This window comes from Myotis lucifugus, unplaced genomic scaffold, assembly GCF_000147115.1.
Source record: "Myotis lucifugus unplaced genomic scaffold, Myoluc2.0 scaffold_107, whole genome shotgun sequence".
Classification (NCBI taxonomy): domain Eukaryota; kingdom Metazoa; phylum Chordata; class Mammalia; order Chiroptera; family Vespertilionidae; genus Myotis; species Myotis lucifugus.
In genome coordinates this window covers 1,968,907-1,974,722 of record NW_005871155.1, presented here as the reverse complement: position 1 = coordinate 1,974,722, position 5,816 = coordinate 1,968,907, and the positions used below count along the sequence as shown (strand labels likewise).

Below are 5,816 nucleotides of genomic sequence, written 5' to 3'. Positions count from 1 at the left end.
CCTTACACTATCTTCGTATTTTTGGGTTCTTTTTTCATTTTGCTTTTCCGGTTGGGTGTTTCTCGCTTCTTCGCATTTCAAATCTTTGACTTGATTCTTTCGCTCCTCTGGTCTGCTGTTGGGAGTCTGTATAATATTCTTTATTTCAGTCAGTGTATGCTTACTTTCTAGATGGTTCTTTATCACACCATCAAGGGTCTCATTAGATTTCCTGTACATCTCATCAAGTTTATCGACAGACTCTAGAAGCCTCTTGAGAGACCTCAAAAGTGTGGTTCTGAACTCAATATCCTCCCTTGATAGTTTTGTCCTGTTTCTTTGTCTCCGCATTTTTTACGCTTTCTTGGTACACCCCCTAGTGGTCTTTGTGCGCAGTCTTGTTGTAGTTAAGCCTTGATTGTTGTAGTTAATACTAGAGGGATTTGACCTCCAGGCCGACTGGCTGTGATAATCAGCTGTGTCTGCAGTGGAAGAACTTGTGTCCTCTAGGGAGGTGCTAATCTAGCCTTTGCCTGAGGCTATCTGGCAAACGCCTCTGTGCAGGGCTTGGGTGGGGCGGGTCCCACGGGATCAACAGGGCGGAGGAGGGAGCAGTTATGGCTGCTCTCAGTCTGTCCCCAGGGGCTCTGCCTCTCTGTCCCAGCAACCGCTGCAAACCTCGGAGGGACCGAAGCCAGACTGTCCCGCTTCTCCCGTTTGAGTCTGGGTCCCTAGAGACTCGCCCGGATCTGGAGCTCAGAGTCTGAGGCTCCCTCCGGATTGAAACAGTCAACCACGCCCTCAGCCACCAGCCCGCGCCTCGCGCACTCCGCACCTTAGTATTTTACTTCAGCACTGCGCCTCCTCTGATTCTCGGTTCCTCCTAGTTGTAGAACTTCCACTCAGCCAGCCTTCCTGTGGTCTGGATGATGTCCGTTCTGTCTTTTAGTTGTATTTTTGAAGTGGTTGTTCGAGGCAGCAAACTCCAGCGTTAACCTATGCCGCCATCTTGGTTTTTTTCTCTAAAGTAGGTTCTTACCCTCTCCCAGAAACTAGGAGGTAGAGTAAATTTTTAAAAAAAAGTGGGCAAGGGAGCCACAGGCCAGCACCTCTCTGCTTAGTCATGCTTCATGACTGTGTTAGCCATGACGTGACCACTTTGTAGAAATTGGAGACCACAAGCTCAAAATTTTCAATTAAGTCTATGCTATCTACTGCTAATTTGCATGTGGGGAGGGACAATAATTGGGAGAAACACATATATGACTGGGGTTCAACACCCCAACTCTCATACATCTCGATGTTGCAAATATTCATGTGTTCAGCTTAATGAGAACTAGCTCAGTCACCTGAGCAGGATCTTATGATAACTGCCTTTTTCGGATCAGCTATCTGTGTTTCCAAGAGCTTCCTTCTCTGCTTCAGTCAGTGGTCATGAGTTTCTTGTGACACTGGAAAGCTGTGCTGTGTGTCGAGGTGGAAGGGAGTACCTTTGTGACATGAGTACCGATGGAGAGTACCCGGTGACACAGGGAAGATCTGGATGGGGATATCTTGTGACAGAGACAGGTTGCAGAGATGTCTGGCAGATGAGGAAGGTTGGTAAGGAGCAGACTATTGGATATCATTTTTTATTTATTTACTAGAGGCCTGGCGCACGAAATTCATGTGCGGGTATGGTCCCTAGGCCTGGCCTGCAATCAGGGCCATTTTCCCCAACTGCCCGCTCACCAGCCTCACCCCCCCACTGCCACCCACCTCCGGTTCCCTGTTTGCCATCAGGCGATTAGAGCCTGCCAGCCGGGGAAAAGGACCTAGAGGTGGTCAGTGTGCCTCATAGTGACTGATGGAGCGGTCGTTCTGGTCGTTCTGCTATTAGGGTCAATTTGCATATTACCCTTTTATTATATAGGATAGAGACCCAGTGCATGGGTGGGAGCTGGCCTGCCTGCCCTGATGGGACCCCAGGATCAAGGTGGGGGTCCCCGCTGGGGGCAGGGCAGGCCAGGGCGAAGGGCTGTGGACATTTGCAGGCCAGCCACGCCACTGATTGGGGTAGGGGTCCCGCTGCAGGGCTAGCCAGGGTGAGGGACCGTGGGTGGTTTGCAGGCTGGCCACGCCCCTGATTGGGGTGGGGTCCCCACTGGGGGGCAGGGTCGTCCAGGCCGCGGTCGTGCTGGTCTCTGGTTGGTCTGGTTGTTCCACGATTTCAGTTACTGGGCTTTTATTATATAGGATAGGATTATTTATTTATTATATTATCATTGTTTTAAATCTTTATTGTTGAAAGTATTACATAAGTCCCTCTTTTTCCCCTGTTGACCTCTTCCAGCCTGCTCCTGCTCCCGCCCCCTGCACAGACAGGCCCTCAACACCCTATTGTCTGTGTCCACAGGTTATGCATATATGCATACAAGTTCATTGGTTGATCTCTTCCCACCCACCCTCCCCTGCCTTCCCTCTGAGGTTCAACAGTCTGTTCCATGCTTCTGTGTCTCTGGGTCTGTTTTGTTTATCAGCTTATTTTGTTCATTAGATTCCACATATGAGTGAGATCATGTGATACTTATCTTTTTCTGACTGGCTTATTTCACTTAGCATAATACTCTCCAGTTCCACCCATACTGTTGCAAATGGTAAGAGTTCTTTCTTTTTTATAGCTGCATAGTATTCCACTGTGTAAATGTGCCATAGTTGTTGTTTTTATACACTCATCTGCTGATGGGCTCTTAGGCTGTTTCCAAATAGCACTTAGCTATTGTAAATTATGCTGCTATGAACATAGGGGTGCACATATCCTTTCTGAGGAGTGTTTTGGGTTTCTTAGGATATATTCCTAGAAGTAGGATTTTGGGTCAAATGGGAGTTTCATTTTTAATTTTTTGAGGAAACTCCATATTGTTTTCCATAGTGGCTGCACCAGTCTGCATTCCTACCAGCAGTGCACAAGAGTTCCCTTTTCTCCACATCCTTGCCTACAAATCACTTGTTGATTTGTTGATGATAGCCATTCTGACAGGTGTGAGGTGACACCTCATTGTCGTTTCCTAGAGTTCCAAATGGGATCAGGGGCAAGAGCACCTTGGGCCCTTGGCTACCGCTACTTACTGTATGAGTCATAATATCTAATGTACCTCTCACCCTCCAGGCCCAAGGCCAGAGGAAGGAAGTCTGGGATACCTGCCCACCTGATTTTCCCACCCCATCTCACCTCTACTTCCCATTATTCTGGAGCCAGAAGGGCAGGCTGCTGCCTGCACGAGTCTTCCTCTTTCCTAACTCCCATGTCATAGCTATTTTATTTTATTTTTCAGCCTGGAAGTTGACTTTTAGTCATAAAATATAGGGGGGAGGGCAGAGGGAGTGCAGGAGGTGGTGTGGTGTGCTGCCACACCAGAGTCAGGGCTGGCTACACAAACTGCTGCTGCTGCTTCTTGGTGGCTGCCTTGCTGGCAAGGTCCTTGGCCTTCTCTGTAGCTGCCAGTGCTGTCTCCTTGGCTTCCTTGGCTCAACAAGCATTTTGGAAGGGGCCTCACCTTGCAGCTTGGCCAAGATGTATTAAAAACCCTTCACTGACTTGGTCATATTGCTTTTGAACCGGGCAGCTCTGGAGAGACCAAATAAGCTAGAGGAGGCCCAAGCTTCCTGGTGGATTTCGGCGCAGCTGCTGTTATCAAAGTTTGCACAGTAAACACATGGTTCCTCCACCCCCTCAGCCGGGCACGGTTGATGTTCCAGGTGAAAGGGTCATGGTCTGGTTCTGTGGATCCACAATAGAACCCTTCAGGATGTACACAGAGTGCGCAACATTGGCAGGAAATAGTGGCTCGGCCCAGCGGGGCATCCTGTTGGTCTATCTCAGGAGTCTCCGGGAGAGGAGCTTCTGGTCACCTCCCAGTGCACTATGTCTTCTGTCAAGACACGTTTGCTATAGAGATTTGGGTACTGCTGCCAGAAGGCAGTGAACACTTGGTCCCAGGATCTCCAGAGCACGCTGTGGCCCAGGAAATACTTGACCATTGTCCTGGCCGGGCAGGGTCAGCACCTGAGCAGCATCAGGGGTGCAGAGTCCGGGGGGGCACACAGAGGCCATGCCGGGCTCGGCACATGCCCACCAGGCACCAGCTCAGTCACTGCCCCACTGCACCCAACCAACAGCCAACGCCTTGAGGAGTTGTAGGGCCATAGCTATTTTCTCTATATGTTGAGAGTCTGTTATACTAAATAAGAACTAAAGGGATTTGGAAAAATCTCACATAAAATCTGCCTTTCAAGTCTATTGTTGTGCTGCAAAACCCCATTTTGCATGTCAGAAGCTGAGAAAATGCCTTATTATTTATTTTTCTAATAAATAACCAGTGCTAATCTAATTCCAGGAAATGGGGGTCTTGGGTTGACAAAAGGAAACCATCTACATGGAAAGACAAAAAAGTGGTGAAGGCCTGGGAGGGGCTGGTGCAGGGTGGAAGGGGTCAATGGGGAAAACAACAAAGGGGACATTTGTAATACTTTCAATAATAAAGATAAATTTTTAAAAGAAAGCACATTTATAATTTTTTAAAGAATATAAAATTCTTGTTAGAAAGGTATGAGAATTATTAAATCAACTAGGGGCCCAATGCACAAAATTCGTGCATGGCGGGGGGGCTCCCTCAGCCCAGCCTGCACCCTCTCCAATCTGGGATCTCTCTCACAATCTGGAGCCACTGGCTCCTAACTGCTCACCTGCCTGCCTGCCTGATGCCCCTAACTGCTCCCCTGCCAGCCTGATGGCTCTAACTGCTCTCCCTTGCTGGCCTGATCGCCCTAACTGCTCTCCCCTCCTGACCTGATCCCTTTAACTGCCTATCTGATCTTCCCTCCTGGCCTGATCCCCCTAACTGCCTATCTGCTCTCCCTTCCTCTCCGCATCCTTCAGACCCCCGGCGCAGGCTTCTGAGAGCTCTCAGCTGCGGCCCTGCTCCCGTCCTGATTGGTCATTACATGATGGCATCCCAGACAATTTGCATATTCCTCTATTATTATTATAGATGTTTTTCAGTGAATTGTTTTTAGAGGAATTAGCACTAGGCCTTTTTCACCACCTGTCCAGGGCCATCATGAGTCGCATGCATGCTCCTGGGAAGGGCCTGTCCCAGTCGGCTCTGCCCTACCTATGCAGAGTCTCCACCTGGCTGAAATTGACGTCAGATGACCTGAAGGAGCAGATCTACAAACTGGCCAAGAAAGGCCCAACTCCCTCACAAATCGGTGTGATCCTGAGTGACTCACAAGGTGTTACACAGGTAGATTTTGTGACAGGCAATAAAATCTTGAGAATTCTTAAGTCCAAAGGACTTGCTTCTGATCTTCCTGCAGATCTCTACCATTTAATTAAGAAAGCTGTGCTGTTCCAAAGCATCTTAAGAGAAACAGAAAGAATAAGGATGCTAAATTCTGTCTAATTCTGATCAAGAGCTGTATTTACCGGTTGGCTTGATATTATAAAACCAAACGAGTTCTCCCCCCAATCAGAAATAGGAGTCATCCACAGCCTCTGCCCTGGTTGCATAAAATGTCTATGTACTCAAGTAATAAAAATCATAGTTTAATGAAAAAAAAAAAAGAATTAACATTAGGAGTGTTGACCTAAGTCCATTCTGTTTTCCTTGCTTTTAATCTGTCATCTTTTTGCTGTGTATGTGTGTATATGTGTCTGTGCGTGCATGTATGTTGCTACTTTTAGTGCCTCACTTTTAAAAATGAGTGGGTAACTGCCCTGGCAGGTGTGGCTCAGTTGGTTGAGCCTGGATCCATGCACCAAAAGGTCACCTGTTCAATTCCCATTCCCAGTCAGG

At 48.2% G+C, this 5,816-nt stretch overlaps 2 pseudogenes; one reads left to right on the top strand and one right to left on the bottom strand.

The window, feature by feature from the left end:
• Nucleotides 1–3,388: 3,388 nt before the first annotated feature.
• Nucleotides 3,389–3,999, bottom strand: LOC102426921 (annotated as a pseudogene).
• Nucleotides 4,000–5,078: 1,079 nt separating this feature from the next.
• Nucleotides 5,079–5,532, top strand: LOC102426611 (annotated as a pseudogene).
• Nucleotides 5,533–5,816: the final 284 nt, after the last annotated feature.